This window comes from Catharus ustulatus, chromosome 1 (genome assembly GCF_009819885.2).
Source record: "Catharus ustulatus isolate bCatUst1 chromosome 1, bCatUst1.pri.v2, whole genome shotgun sequence".
NCBI classification, from domain to species: Eukaryota; Metazoa; Chordata; class Aves; order Passeriformes; family Turdidae; genus Catharus; species Catharus ustulatus.
In genome coordinates this window covers 78,525,528-78,540,427 of record NC_046221.1, presented here as the reverse complement: position 1 = coordinate 78,540,427, position 14,900 = coordinate 78,525,528, and the positions used below count along the sequence as shown (strand labels likewise).

Below are 14,900 nucleotides of genomic sequence, written 5' to 3'. Positions count from 1 at the left end.
AATGTTTGCCAACACCCGGCGATGCGGCTTATACTCAGTGTGGCTTGTATTCATGAATTTACTGTATGTGCCACACAAATATTATCCCTAGTACAGTAATTTCACAACTATAAGGTGCACCCTTTTGACTAAAATTTTCCCCCTAACCCGGAAGTGCGCCTTAGAGTCCGGTGCACCTTATATGATGTACAAAGTTGAAACATTTGCCACCCCAGAAAGTGTGAACTGCAATGGAGGGACGGTGCTGTGGGAGCACCGAGTCCCAAGGTGAGGGGGGACGGGAGTGGGCAGCCACGGCCAGTAGGCGCTGCGCGGGGAGGGAGGGAACCAGCGCTGGCCCCGGCCACTGTGGGGGGAGAGAGGGAGGGGGCACCCATCCCGGATGCGGCACAGGGAGAGAAAGAGGCGGCGCCAGTCCCGCACGAACCGCTTATGGAGAGAGGGAGGCAGCGCTGGTCCCATACAAGCCGTGCAGGTAGAGAGTGGACGGCCGCTGCACTGGCCCCGTGTGTGCCGCGCGGGTAGAAAGCGGTGCTGCCCCGGCCCCATATGTGCTGCACAGGTAGAGAGCAGCACTGCCCCAGCCCCGTACGAGCCATGCAGGGAGAGAACGGAGTGGTGCCGGCCCCGACCGCCACGCGGGGAGAGAGGGAAGCGCCAACGCTGGCCTGGCGCAAGCCACACTGGTAAAACGGGAGCAGGCAGCCACAGAAGCCGTGAGTCGCGGTCACCCTGAGCCAACCCAGACCACGGGCAGTCCCAAGCCACCCCGGACCACCATGAGCTGCGACCGCCCCAAGCCCCGCCTCGCCAACTGGCGCTGCGGGCAGGTGGGAGTGCCGAGGTTCACGGCACGGGTAGGGTGCCTGGGATTGCATTTAAAGGCTATGCCAATCTGTGAAAATTGTTTGCAAATTGAGCACATGCCAGTAAACCTGCGACGGCGTGATTCTGTTACTAATTTGTTACTTTGTTGCACGCCTCACGGTTCCTCGCTGAAAAAAAAAGTGCGCCTTATAGTCTGGTGCGCCTTATATGATCTACAAAGTTGTGAAATTCGCCGACTCCCGGGGGGTGCGCCTTATAGTCCAGTGCACCTTATGGTCGTGAAATTACTGTACATTATGACAACATTTTAAAATCTTGGTGATTAAGAGTCAAAAAATCATCTTGTAGCATGTCTGTTTGTTTTTAATTGATAGTTGCTATCAGTATGTGAATAACATTGCAACTGCACTTCTTGTGATCAAGTCCTATAGGTCATCAGTATAGGTTCAAATGGAGTAGCAACCAGCAGCTGATAGCACAATGTAAGAGTCCATTTATAAATCTGCAATTCTGTTAGACCCCCAGAACCACAGCATGTTTGCAAATGAGTGTTTATTTCTACATTTTAAATTAATGCACAACATCTGTTTGGGCTTCACAAACTCTCGTCAGATAATTATGAATTTGGATGTTATGGATTACATCATGAATTCCTGTAATAAAGTGAAGAATGACCAGATGCTAAAACTCTATGACACCACACAGTGGACTAAAACATAAAGTTTGGTATTAGGATTTTACAGTTGCAATATCATGTCTTACTAATTTATAATTCAATGACATTTAGTTGTTTCACACTTGTTTTTAATTTATCTACACCTATTCTACACATACTGCCTCATACAGCCCAGCTTAAAAAAGGCAAAGACTTTGGGTTCATGGTTTGATGTTTGTTGCTGGTGGATGGGAAATTTAGGTTACGGGGATGGATATCCCATACCTAATACCACATTATAAGTATTTATTTTCTTGCCCTTCTATCTTTCTGTTCTCCTGGTGCAATAATTCTCTCTCACACACATTTTGTTTCCCTGGTCATACACAAAATAGCTAATAAAGTCACCAGAACAGAGAACAGTTATGCTTCAAAGCAAGCAGAGACCTCTAAAAATGACCTTTTCAGTCAGTGCTCTGCATAGAAATCTTTAAAAGTACATGGCTCCTCTGCAGTTGTAAGAAAGATTCTTTTCATCATAAAACCATCCAGATTCTAATCTCATTTTTGCATGTCTAATAAAGACCTTTTTTATATTTTGCAATTGCAAACAGCTAGATGAGACAGCTGGTGCATAATGGCATACACATCCTTTTTTTGTATTGAACTGGCACTTTGCATTGGAATACAAATGTCTTGGAATTGCAGAAATAGTTTTTCATATAGGGCCAGTTATATTTTAAATTTACAGGCTGTAAAGACCAAATACCATATAAGGCACTTGATGTGTGATGGCAGCCTGTGCAGAATATGAGCATTTCATGGGTCCCAGGAGGCAACTGGTTAATAACACAGATTTCAATGTATTTGGCAATTTTTTCTTCAAGGGACACTACAAGAATATTAAGCTCAAAGATATTTTATTCATAATTTCTTTAACCTTCATTTGATGCAGTCTGATATATATTGTTAGGTATAGCTTGCTGCCTCATTAGTATTTCACTGGTTTGAGCACACTGAAAGGAAATGGGTGATATTCACGAAATTCTCAATAATGCACATAGATTCAAGGTCTCCTGTTAGTTTTGAATGGAAGAATGTAAGAATGAAGGCAAAATTACAAGCAAAAAAGCAGGCTATTTTTGTAGAGTAGATTATCTATGATGAATGTATGGTAAATTTATTTTTATTTATTTTATGGCAAAAAAATAATAATCTTCTCCACATTCAGCTTACAAATTAAATAACAACTACCTCCAAATACAGTAACAGTAATGCTTCCTATCTCTGAAAGGAGTTTTGAAGTTGCCCCTTTTTTCTTTCCAGGAAAGGTAATGAAAGGCAGAAAGAATTATAAACAATTATAATCATGGCAGTGATGAAAAACATGAGTCACTCAGCTTTTCCTGTTTAGTGGATTGCCTTTATGAATGATTGGATTGCTATAGAATCATATCTGCTTTAGAGGGCATGCCCTCTAAATGGTGACATCTGAATACATGTGCATTATAGACTCTCCTGTTTGGTAGTGCAGTTCTCTGCTCCTTTTTTTTTTTTTGGGAACTCACAAATTAATGCTGTGGGATAAAGTCTACTTGAAAGTATCCTCAGGTAAGCTAGGGTTTGGCTACATTGCATCTGCCTAGTTGAAACTCATTAGATGACTGGTATGTCCTGTGAAAATGAACCAAGTACTTTCGTGCAGGATATGTCTATGTAGCTCACCCAAAATACACAGCCTACATCAGCCCTTCTATAATGGTCTGGGTAGGCATAGAAAAGTAACAAAAAAGAAAAAACAGAAAAAAATCGTAGCTTTACACCCATGTTGCCCATTTGGGGTAGAATGGAATGTGGTACTAACACAGGTAAATTGCCTACAGAAAATCAGAGATGCCTTGGAGAGATAGGAAGGATGAGGCTATTGGCCTCTGAGGTAGAAAGCAAACCACTTCAAATAGTAACTCTTTGGTGGGGGGAAACATATCTACCTATATATCCAACCTAGTGCAGAAAGATGAGCCAAAGGCCTGCTAAATGTAAACGCCAGGCCACCAGTCAAGACGTGGACACGTCAATCAGCTGGAGCCTTGTTTTCCTGAGCCTATGGTACCCATCACAAATGGACCAGAGACCCTGGTTTTAGTGAATGTGGTCAGTACAGAGAGGGTGTCCTTCTCATAGAGCAGAAATTGATGTCCACCCGCTATCTTCCCCCAGCACAGTAAATAAAGTTGGAAAACTATGTCATTGAGTGGTGAAGTTCTGATTCTGCAGCTATCATGCTCTAAGTGCTTTTGTGGCAACACACAATGGGATGTCCTGGTTGAATATGTGGAAGAGCACTTTTGTTTCAACTTATTTCTGGTGGAAAAATTGAATCTAACAAATCTGACAATCTTTATAATTTTACGGCAACTCTAATTTACTATGCCTATTGAATCAGTGGAATTTTTTTAAAATTTTACTTGGACTGACAAGAGTCATAAATAACTCACACTGAAAATTCATTTTGAGATTTTGAACAAGATAAAGAAAATATTAACCTCCCATGTGGTAGGGTCCACTTGGTAAAAAGTCAGAACAAAGGCAAATGAGTTGCTGACTAAAATCTGTGAATGTCTGAGAAACTGCCATTAGAAAGACACAAGGTATGACTGTGATCCATCATGGACATTCCAGGGAGTTCTTCTCTCTATGTTTGGGAATTAACTATCTCTGACATACTTATTTGCCAACGACTGAGAGACAGGACTTCAATATTGGAAGGGGTGCAGAAGTAATCCAAGCAAAAAACCAAAGCCCGAGCAAAAGTCTGAGTTGAAGTTTTATTGAAGACAGAGCATCCAAACCTAGAAGTACAGGGTATTGAAACCTGGAGTGAGGGTACTGTTCATGCAGTAGAGTTTTAATACTGCTACAGTTCTAGGGCTACAGACTTCTAGCAAAAAATTCTCACTACTGATAGCCTATTGTTTATATTACTTGGCAGCCTTACAAAACCATGTACAGTAATTTTACAACCACAAGGTGCACCAGACTATAAGGCGCACCCCCTGGGAGTTGGCAAATTTCACAACTTTGTAGATCATATAAGGCGTACTGGACTATAAGGCCCACTTTTTTTTTGCAGTGAGGAGCCGTGAGGTGCGCAACAAAGTAACAAATTACTGGCAGGTGCTCAATTTGCAAACCTTTTTCAAAGATCGGTGTAGCCTTTAAACACAGCCCCAGGCGCCCTCCCCGAGCAGTGGGCCCCAGTACTCCCGCCCGCCCCCAGAGCCGGCTGGCATGACTCCCAGCTCCCACCGCGCGGCCGCGCTGCATCCCGGCTTCCCCCTGGCCGGCAGCGGCAGCGCTTCTCGCCGCTTTCCCGCGGCGGCGGCACTTCTTGCCACTTCTCGCTGCTTCCCCACGGTCGGCACCTGCTCCGCCGCTTCTCGGCCCTTTCCCGCGGTCAGTGCCTGCTCCACCGCTTCTCATCCCTTCCCTGTGGTTGGCGCCTGCGCCACCACTTCTTGCCGCTTCCCCGCGGCCGGTGGCTGTGCTTCTTCCCCCCTCTTCTCCACGGCCAGAGGCCATGCCGCGTCCCCCCGCCCGGCAGCTGCGGCTCCCGCGGTTCCTGACTCGGCTCGCAGCTTGCACTTCCGGGTTTGCAAATTTTGCAACTTTGTACATTATACAAGGCGCACTGGACTATAAGGTGCACTTCCAGGTTCGGACCAAAATTTTAGTCAAAAGGGTGTGCCTTAGAGTCATGAAATTACTGTAGTTTCAAAGACCTTTCTAGCTGAATGTGCTGCACTTTACCCTATCTACCTGTTCCTGTTACAGGGCTTATATATTTTATCAAGGTAATGATATCTTGTTCTGCTGTGCTCTCTGTTCCATCTCCCATTTGTTTTCCCACAGTTTTGCTGCTTATCTATTTATTATAACCAAGACAATGACCCAGAAGAGCTGATGATCATACATATAAACACAAAACTCTACAGTTACAGATGAACCACCCGTTTTCTTGGCTGATTATAGCTAAAAATGAAACAAATGTGATTTTTATTTTAAGGAGATTGTTTTGTAAAACATCTGATGGCTTAATGCAGAAGTTTATGTAGAACAGCTACCTGCAGTAGCTGCAATATAATCAGTTATACATGTATTGGAATTTTGGTGGGAAAAGGGGATGAAAAGATATTTACACCAAATCCCTGTACTTTTTCTTCATAGTCTGTGAGAATACAGCAATTGAGAAGGCATGTTAGCTACCCTGTATCCATTCATTATTAAGACTGGGAACTGTATGAATTCTGCATTCAGAAGTCATTATCTATCAAAAATATTATCTGGTTCTTGAGGTATTTGAGAAAATCAAGACACATAGCTCCATTGAGAGAATATATATGAGTATTTTTGGAAAGTGTTAAGAACAGTTGGTGTTTCTCTGTGAATGCAGTTGAGACAATGATGCACAAGCAAAACACGAACATGTCACAGTTTGTGTTTAGAACTCCTTTTTTAATATATCCAGTTCTCTGATAATCAGAAACTGGAAGTAGGTGAGAGAAGTCAATGTTTAAATAAATTAGACAATATTGATTCCTATGGTGGGAATTGTCAGATGAAGATGTTAGTTGTCCACATTTGAACTGATCACTAGAGGCTCCTTTTGGAGTCTGTGGAAAAAATAGTCCTGCTAATCCTTCTGATTTCAGCAACAGAAACTCCTCTTCATAAATCTGAAGGAATAAATTGTAGCTGTATACACTTCAGACACAGAAATGCCAAACCAAAGACAATGTTAGTCATTCCACAAGCATTTACAGTTTAGGAAGAAAGGCTCACTTCCACAGGGGGATTTATTGCCCAAGAGTTACTAAGATCAGTTAAGTCAGAGAGCAACACACCTAGTTCTCATTCATTGTATGTAAATTGTCTTAACTTTTCTCAGATAATTGAACATTTCCCACATTAGAACTGTAAGAACAGATCCTCCAGGCAGACTAAATTTCATACCAGTTCCCAGAAGTTCATGGGGTGACATCAGTATGAGACAGAAATTCCAGGCAATGCTAATGCCATTATCTGACTTCAGAGTAAGGTGAGGACTGTCACTCAGGTATTCTCCTCACCTTGCATGTGCCACTAGTTTACCTCAGCCACAAGACCATTAATCCACTCAGATGCTACTGTAAACATTTCTTTGCCTCCAAGGGAACTGTTGGAAATAGTCATTGTTTCTTTCCCTTCTTCAAATTAGTTTTTCCTTCACTATGAAGCAAGACTGAGTAGAAAATATTGAATTTAAATAGCTGAGAAAATTAGTACAGACATTTTTACTAAACATGGAGAAAAATAGCATTTCCAGATATAGTTGTTTATTCTTTTCTAGTACAGCAAATGCTGAAAATTAATGAGAAAGGGTAATTATTCATTTTTATGTTGCATATAGTGAATACTGTATTGTGATCTCCATATTTTTCCCTTTTAAATATGCAAGTTGGATTTACAATGGTAAATGAGTAGGGAATATGACTTGAACTAGTAAATGTGAAAATATGTCTCTCATAAATTATGAGAGAAGGATAGCAGTGCATTTTAGCACTTTGCCTCCCAAATGATCCTAATGCTGTTACAGGCAAATACCATTTCATTTACCTCTGCAGGACAGCTGTCTCTAACAATACAGTGGAGCAATTGCTGACTGCAACTGTTATAAAGGCTTTTAAGAAAAGCAATGAGTGTTACATGTAATTGAAAAGCAGAGGAAAATTTATTCAAATGTAAATTAATGGAATAGAGGGAGTTTGTGCAGGGAAGTGAGGCTTTATAACTCCTGAAAGTGATGACATGGGGGTTTTAGCAACAAAAGGATATGAAAGACTTGCACTTAAATCTCATTTGAGATGCATCATCACTAATGGCATAGTGCCTTTTCATTCTTTAAGGGGATTTTATCTTACTATAAACCCCACACAGTAGAAATCTTTTAAATCTCTTGACTCTGCTGAGTTTTTGTTAGAACATCTACTTTAATGATGAGACATCAGTGAGCTTAATTTGTAAGATCTGATAATATTTTGGTCTAAGGTAAGGTGAAATATTTTCAGTGATATGTATATGTATACAATTATATCCATGAAATGCCGTAATTGCAATTACAGATAAAGTATTTGCCTGCGGCTATGGCTGGCCAAATGCCTGATTTCCCAAGTTGGTTTGTTAAATTATACTGTATGAAATCTCAAATCAGGCATCTTAAAAGTTTAGAATGGAATCTGAATAGATGTTAAACATATAGAGGAGGCAATAAGAAACATTTTTTCTTCCCTCTGTTCTCATGTTTATCAGAACTTTGACATTATCTAATGTTACTAAAATCATAATTATTTTGGAAGAAATTTGGGGCTGGCTCTGCAGAAAGTGTTTGGAGCTAACTGCCAGATTTGGATTCAGTACACATTGAAGTGGAGGCAGGTCAGCTATTTCTTCTACGATGAGTGGTTTCGGAATCAAGTAGGAAGGAAAATGGCAATATGAAGACTGCTGGCACTTTTGTTGTAACTTGCTATTGAGACGTGAAGTACTCATTGCCAAGTGGCACCTGCAGCTGAAGAGGGGCTTGTGATGAATGCTTGAATGAGAGTTGGAAGTAAGAAATAATATAGTCTGTAAGTGAGGCTCCAAAATGTCTGTAAATAAACATTTATCCATTTATCTCTAATGCAGTTAAATGCTAAAGTATTTATCCATAGGAGGGAACAACAGTCTTCTCTTGGAGCAAGGTTAGAGTACTCCCAAAGATTTCAGTGTAACACTATGATTTTTCCTAATAGTCAGGACCCTACCTGTAGTGGAGCCACATCGTTCTTTGCCCCTACCTGGGATGGGATCTTTTTACAGAAACCTGACATTTAACATGAAGAATGTTTTTTTAAAATAATACAAGCCTGTAAAGACCTCATTGTGATGCTTTTCATATAGATTACCTTGAGTCTATCCTTGAGATGAGCTGACTTCCTGCAAGGGTGTTTTCAGGATCTTTCTTAACTGCTGGTAGAATAAACTCTGAAGAGGAGTTGAACAAAGGAGTAGCTTCTGGAAACTCCTAGCTTGACATGTCATGTAATTGATGATATAAACTGGATAGTACTGGATGTGTATATATATATATATATATATACAGAATTCATTGTAACAGCCATGTTGCCCTATTTCATAAGAAAGCCTGTCTGTTATAACATTTTTGTTCCTTGTCTGTTTTTACCATTCTCTATTAGATTATCTACTGCATTTTAGGAGATCGGGAATTAAATCTTTTCATTAATAGAATTCCAGAGACTTTAAAACCTCTGACCTTTAAATCTTGAAAATAGGAGTCAAAGTAGAAGCCAGGTTGCATAAGCACGTAGTGAAATTTGAGAGGAGAAACTGCATTGTTTTGACTTAGTAACAATAAAAGAGCAAGGATATCAGATTCCGGATATAGTATCTAATACTGAGGTTAAGCACTTAGGCCATTCACTCTAGGCCTTACAAATGACTGGTGGATCTGTAGGTGTAGATCTACTTCTAGGTTGTATGTTGTGTGTTAACTCATTAGTGGGGCACATAGCCTCCCTGCCAAGAGTTCAGTCTGCAGAGCAGGCATTGCCATAAGCAAATGCAGAAAATGCAGAAGAAAACAATTTTTAATAAACTTTTCCATTCTCTGAAACAAATTATTTTAAATTATAGTCATGTGCTTAATTTTTCTTGACTTTTACAGGTTCATGGAGGTTTTTGAAATTCTACCAAAAACATATTTGCTTCTTAAGTCCTGAAGAATCTGCTTCTAGATATGCTCTGAAGCAGGATTTTATGGGTAAAGTTTTATCAGCAAAGACTTTTATGATCACGGCCTTCAGTTTTAGAGTTAGAGGGTGCTTGGGGATAAATTTCTCATATCTGTGTGGTTTCCAATGTTCTTTTGTGTTCCACTTCATATTTTTAATCCTTTTTTTTGGTGGAATCTGTCCTTCAGTAGGGACAAGAGCATGCATAGTTGAAGAATTCCATTACCTTCCTCTGTCTACTAAATAGGTTTAATCTTTACCTCATCTTATTTGTTTACCTCCTGAAAACAGTTAAAGAATTCATGCTCTTATTAACCAATACAAAAAAGGGTTTGGAAAACAGCTGTAGAAACTCCAGGTCCCCTTGGCTTAGATACTGGAATGGAAAAGCTGCTCTGCTGTTCTGCATTAAGAATAACTTGTTAAGGATTTAAGGTTGCAATATGGGAGTGACAAGCATGAGCCTAAAACATCTGTGCAAGAAGCTCTCTATTTCAAACTGAGGATAATTTTTCAGAGTTTGAGTAAGCACAGGTTTTTCCTGTAATGGTCCAATGACCTTTTCTGGATATCAAATTTTTTGAGGGATGTATTTTAATTGTAGGAGTATTAGGACATTAAGTACAACACTGTGTAGCACTAGACATTTTCAGGAAAACTGAGCGACAATTCAAAGACAGAAACAAGATTAGTGATTGCTTAAAATGCTTTTCTCACAAGAAAAAGTAAGCGAGAATCTGTCAGGATCATCTGTGAGCCAACACACAGATGAAACCTGACATGAAATACCAAGTATCATAATGTACTTGCTGGGAAAATGTGAAAACAAAGCACAGCTCTTCCAGAAAAAAAAAAAAAAAAAAAAAAGAATTTGTGACTGAGACAAAGCTTCTCTGCTTTGTGACTTACAAGAAATGCAGGAAGACCTTGAAAGACTTCTGATGGTGAATTAATTTGAGTTTGGATTCAAAAGTTAAAGTGTAAAACACTTTGATTACTACCATCCTGATTCTTTACAGGAAAAACGTATTCTACACTATTCACAGTTTCAACCTTGTCATTACTGTATGATGATAGGTAGAGGCTTTTCATATTATGACTCACTTTACTCTATGATGCCACCATAGTAGAAGAATTTTTACTTTTTTTGTTTTAACCTCTGATATTTTTAAGAAATAAAGTCATTAATTGATGTGGGGATGAAAGAAATAAAACACTTATCTTCCTTATCTCTTATCCCTAAATAACATAACTTCAGAGATCCTTGATGTTGCTCAAACTTGACAGAAAATCAAAAGCACTCTTCTGAATGTGGTCAAATTTTCTTCACATTTTTGAGTCATGTCATGAGTTTTTATTTCCAGTAGCACTAATTCTTTTTCATTATTATTTTTCTTCTTCTAGATATCTGAGAAGTATTTCACAGTGTGAACTGAAATATAAATGGTTAAAGCCATTGAGATGTCTTTGACAAGAGTATATTGGAGTTTGAAGAGCATTGTTATTGAAGAAGATGTTTTTGAAATTCCCTGACATATGAGCAGTGATACCTTATTGCAGGAAATACAGACCTTCTTCTAGCACTATGATAGCTCTCCAAGTAATTTCTAATTCAATGCCAAAAGCAACTTTATTAGTGAGTGGAAAGCTAATGAGGAAGGCACTTCTCGCTACATTTAACAGGAAATTTTTGGGAGTCCTCTTAAGAAACTTGTGCTTTTGTGTACAAACTGCATGAACTCCTTCCTTCCTTTATTCAACATTAGTTTCAGTTGATGGTTCTCTTAGATGGCATAGGGTTTAGAAGGAAAAAGGATCTTGTTTTCTTCCTAGACTGTGGATTGTTAGCATATTTATATGAAAGAACTATCGGACAGAGGTATCAAATAAAATACAGCATTGGCAAAGGAAGTAAGTTGCCACACAGTGGGATATTATGCCTTTTCAAGATTTTGTACATCTTGTACTCCATTGCACAGCTTGAGGGATAGACAGTTCTTTGGATAGACTACCAAATCATATAAAACCCCCATGTTATTTGATCCTCAGGCTTTCAAAACCATAGAAACTGGATGAATCACTTCCTAGCCATGGAACTTTTTTTTCTATTTCAAAAAAAAGGGACTAATCAGTCAGATTACACACACCAAAGAACTATTTATAGGAAGAGATTAGGACTGTAATTCCCAGATTCAAGAAGTCACGCAATTCAGATTACATGCATATCTGAAATAAAGATGAAATTTCAGATAGAACTTCTTTTTAATGTGTTCCATTTTTTTTTTTATTTTAACCATTTTATTCAACTTTATTTTACGCCATTCTCTCTCTCTCTCTCCTTCTCCAAATATTTTGACTGATAAACCTACGTGAATTTGTTATTTTTTATTTTTCAGAAAGCATTTGGGGCTGTTCCTATATTGTTTCTAAGAACACACATGCACACGCATGCAGATACACACACAAAAGAAAAAACACCAAAAATGTGTATGTAATTTAATTTTTGAACTATTAAAATGGAATCAAAAGACAATTGAATAATTGAATGGGAGTGTTTTTCAGTTCTTCATCTCTCTGTCCAAGTGTTTTTATACAACACTCTTCTTTTTTTAGAGATAGAATATTTAAGATCTTTTGAATGCTCCAAACATCAGATATAAGCTAGCAATATTTTATCAATAAAATATTGAAAATATGAATTTCCCCTTATTTCTCAGAGTCCCCATCTAATTTTTAATAAATTTATAGCAAATGGAAAGTTCATTTCTCAGAACCTTTAAACTGCTTTACCTAATGAAAATCAAATACATATTAAAATTTTGTAGCACTTTATCATTTTGAAATTAAGCTGTGTGAATAAGACTTGTTTCCCATGGAATATAATACAAATGTTACTGAACTAGAATAATTTTCTCCTGAAATTGAGTTTAATGAAATTATTCCAATTTAATTTTAGTATTCTAGATATGTCTACTGTGACCCCACTGGTCTATTTTGACATATGTACTCTTCTTCACGGTTATCCTTGGAGATTAAACTTCTGCTGAACAAAAGAATTTACTATTATATCTTGCAGGTCAAATTGTATAAGTCATGGATTAAAACAAACAGGCAAACAAAGAGCACTTTTTGTATCACAGCCACAATACACAAACTTTCTCTTTTTCTCATCTTTGCTTGCAATTCACTTTAGAAAACAATAATATAAAACTAAAAAACTTTGATAAGCCTGTGTTGAGAAGTTTGTCCCTCAGGTTATCTAAAATTCAGCAGAACAGACTCACAGTTTTCCTTCTACTGTGTTTTTCTCATCACAAGGAATTTTCTATTGCAGATGTATTTTGCTAGACACCCAAGTCTCTTATGCTGCCTTTTCTCTAATGGAATCTGCAATTTAAGGGTGGGGGTGAAGGGGAGTGAAAGGGTTTGCAAGAAACAATTGAAGTGAAAAAAATAAATTTGATTGTCTGTGAATGAAAAGGTTGAAAAATATGCTCTTATTCAATCATTCGTAGGTTGAGGGAAGACTAAAAAGTAATAGTGTTTATTTTTTAAAACTTTTATAAGATACTGTAACACTGTTTGGGAGGCATAGGTGTGATACCATTCTAAAAAACAAAACAGCAATATATTAACAATATGCTGTTTTAAATTAGTTCTGACATGGAAGAATAAGATTTTGGACATTTTCTTAGCACTATTTGTGCAAGAGGTATTATATATAACTAATTAAGTATCAAGGAAGGAGGTTTTTCTTACTTGATATACTTTTGGATTTATTTACAATCACAGCTTTTTCTAAATACAAAAATAATTGCTGTTTTCAAGCTTAGTAAGCTGCATAGGAACATTTTAATGTACTGGATTCACAGAAGACCTTTAAGCATATTTCTTAGGTAAGATATGGTTGCAAATCCCCTGAGTTTTTAACACGGATAATTCAATATTGTAGCATTCAAAACTAAACATTTATTTTAACAGGATGGCTGTGATGAGAAACCCTGATTCAAATATGGCAATATAGAACAAATAGAGCAATGGAGGCTGCATAAAAGGAGGCTGATAATGTTTGAGAGGGAGTTATCACCTTGGTAAGGAAGCAGATAAAAGGGTATATTGGAGTATTTGGAGGAGTATTTATCTCCATGAGGATGAGTTCTAATGCACAGCTACATTATCAATCTTAATTAAGCCAATATTACAAAACTGCTTCATCCCCTGTTCTGCATGTCTTGACCTTTGTGGAAGTATACCTGTCACAAAATGCTTACTCAGCAGTTTTCATTGTTAAGAACCATTTCGCTCAAAATCATCTTATGGTCAAAAGGATAGACCCAATGCAGAGCAGAGCCAATAATTTATAGTTAGTTGTTTGTTTAACAGTCCAATAGTCCAAATCATCTATTTAATACAGAAAAGACTAGGTAGTAATACACGGGGGTTTCATTTTTTTGTTTCTTTGTTGCTGTTATATTCAACCTGCTAGTGCCCCTCTGGGTTTTTTTTCCATGCAGGTCATTCACAGTATCTTGAGGAGAAGCATGAAGGAATACCACAAGTCCTTGCCAGAACGCATGTAATGTTCACAGTAGAACTTTCTTCCTTTCCTCTTCCAGTAAAAGCATGATCTTAGTTTCTTGACTTTGTTTCTTCTCAGCTTGGAGGTCTATTTTGGTCTATTATGGCAATTCACCTCTTTTTCTGACTGACCTGGGAAGCAGGACCAGCATCCAACAAACTGTATAACAGTCCTGGTTCAGGTTGGAGAAAGTCTAGTCAGAAAGTCTAGGATTTTTTTCCAGGCTGCTGAGTTCTCCCAGCACAGATCACTATGAAGGGTAAACATTCAAGTCAAGGTGTGTCTACATGGGCATCAAACATCTGGGTAAATAAATCGTATCAGGATACAATCCCTGTACTTAATGTCATACATTATGTCAGATGGAAGCATGTATTTGCTGATGCAGAGTATGAGAACTCTTACTCTAAAAGTGAATGTATGGATCTGTATTTTCCATCTGTTGTAATTCTTGACCTTAGTAAAGGTAATAGAATTTCAAAGAAAAAGAGATCATCTGAGTAATTGAAATTCTGTCTTTTCAGAAGAGAAAAAGCTTAGTTGTTTGGAGGGCTTTTAGAAGTGGATTATGATGTGTTTTAAATTTTACACAAGAAAACTTTCTTTGTGACATCTGCTATCGAATTTGACTCTGAATGAAATCTCTGAGGGGAAATAATGCATTGCCTTAAGAATAGTACCTGAAATGTGCAAATGAGCACTTAAGCTCCATTTAGCAAGTGAAAAAGATGCAGTATAACCTTCTCTATATTTTAATTTCTGTTTTCTTTTATTGGGAGACTTTCAGAAATGTACTGGAAGATTAAGTGGTGGAACTAGCATGACAGTAAGAAAAGCAAAACATAAAGGACAGATATTTTCATTGTCTAGTCAGCCTTTACACAAGTTTAATCTCTGCTACTGGCAACTGAATGCTCTCATTCATTTTTCAGGAGACTTATTCAGAGAGTTCCTTGGGAAGCAGCCCTTAAAAACAAAGTACAGTAAATTCACGAATACAAGCCAC

The 14,900-nt window shown here is 38.2% G+C and overlaps 1 pseudogene; it reads left to right on the top strand.

Moving 5' to 3' along the window:
• Positions 1-382: 382 nt before the first annotated feature.
• Positions 383-14,900, top strand: part of LOC116995085 — a 74,367-nt pseudogene continuing 59,849 nt past the window's right edge.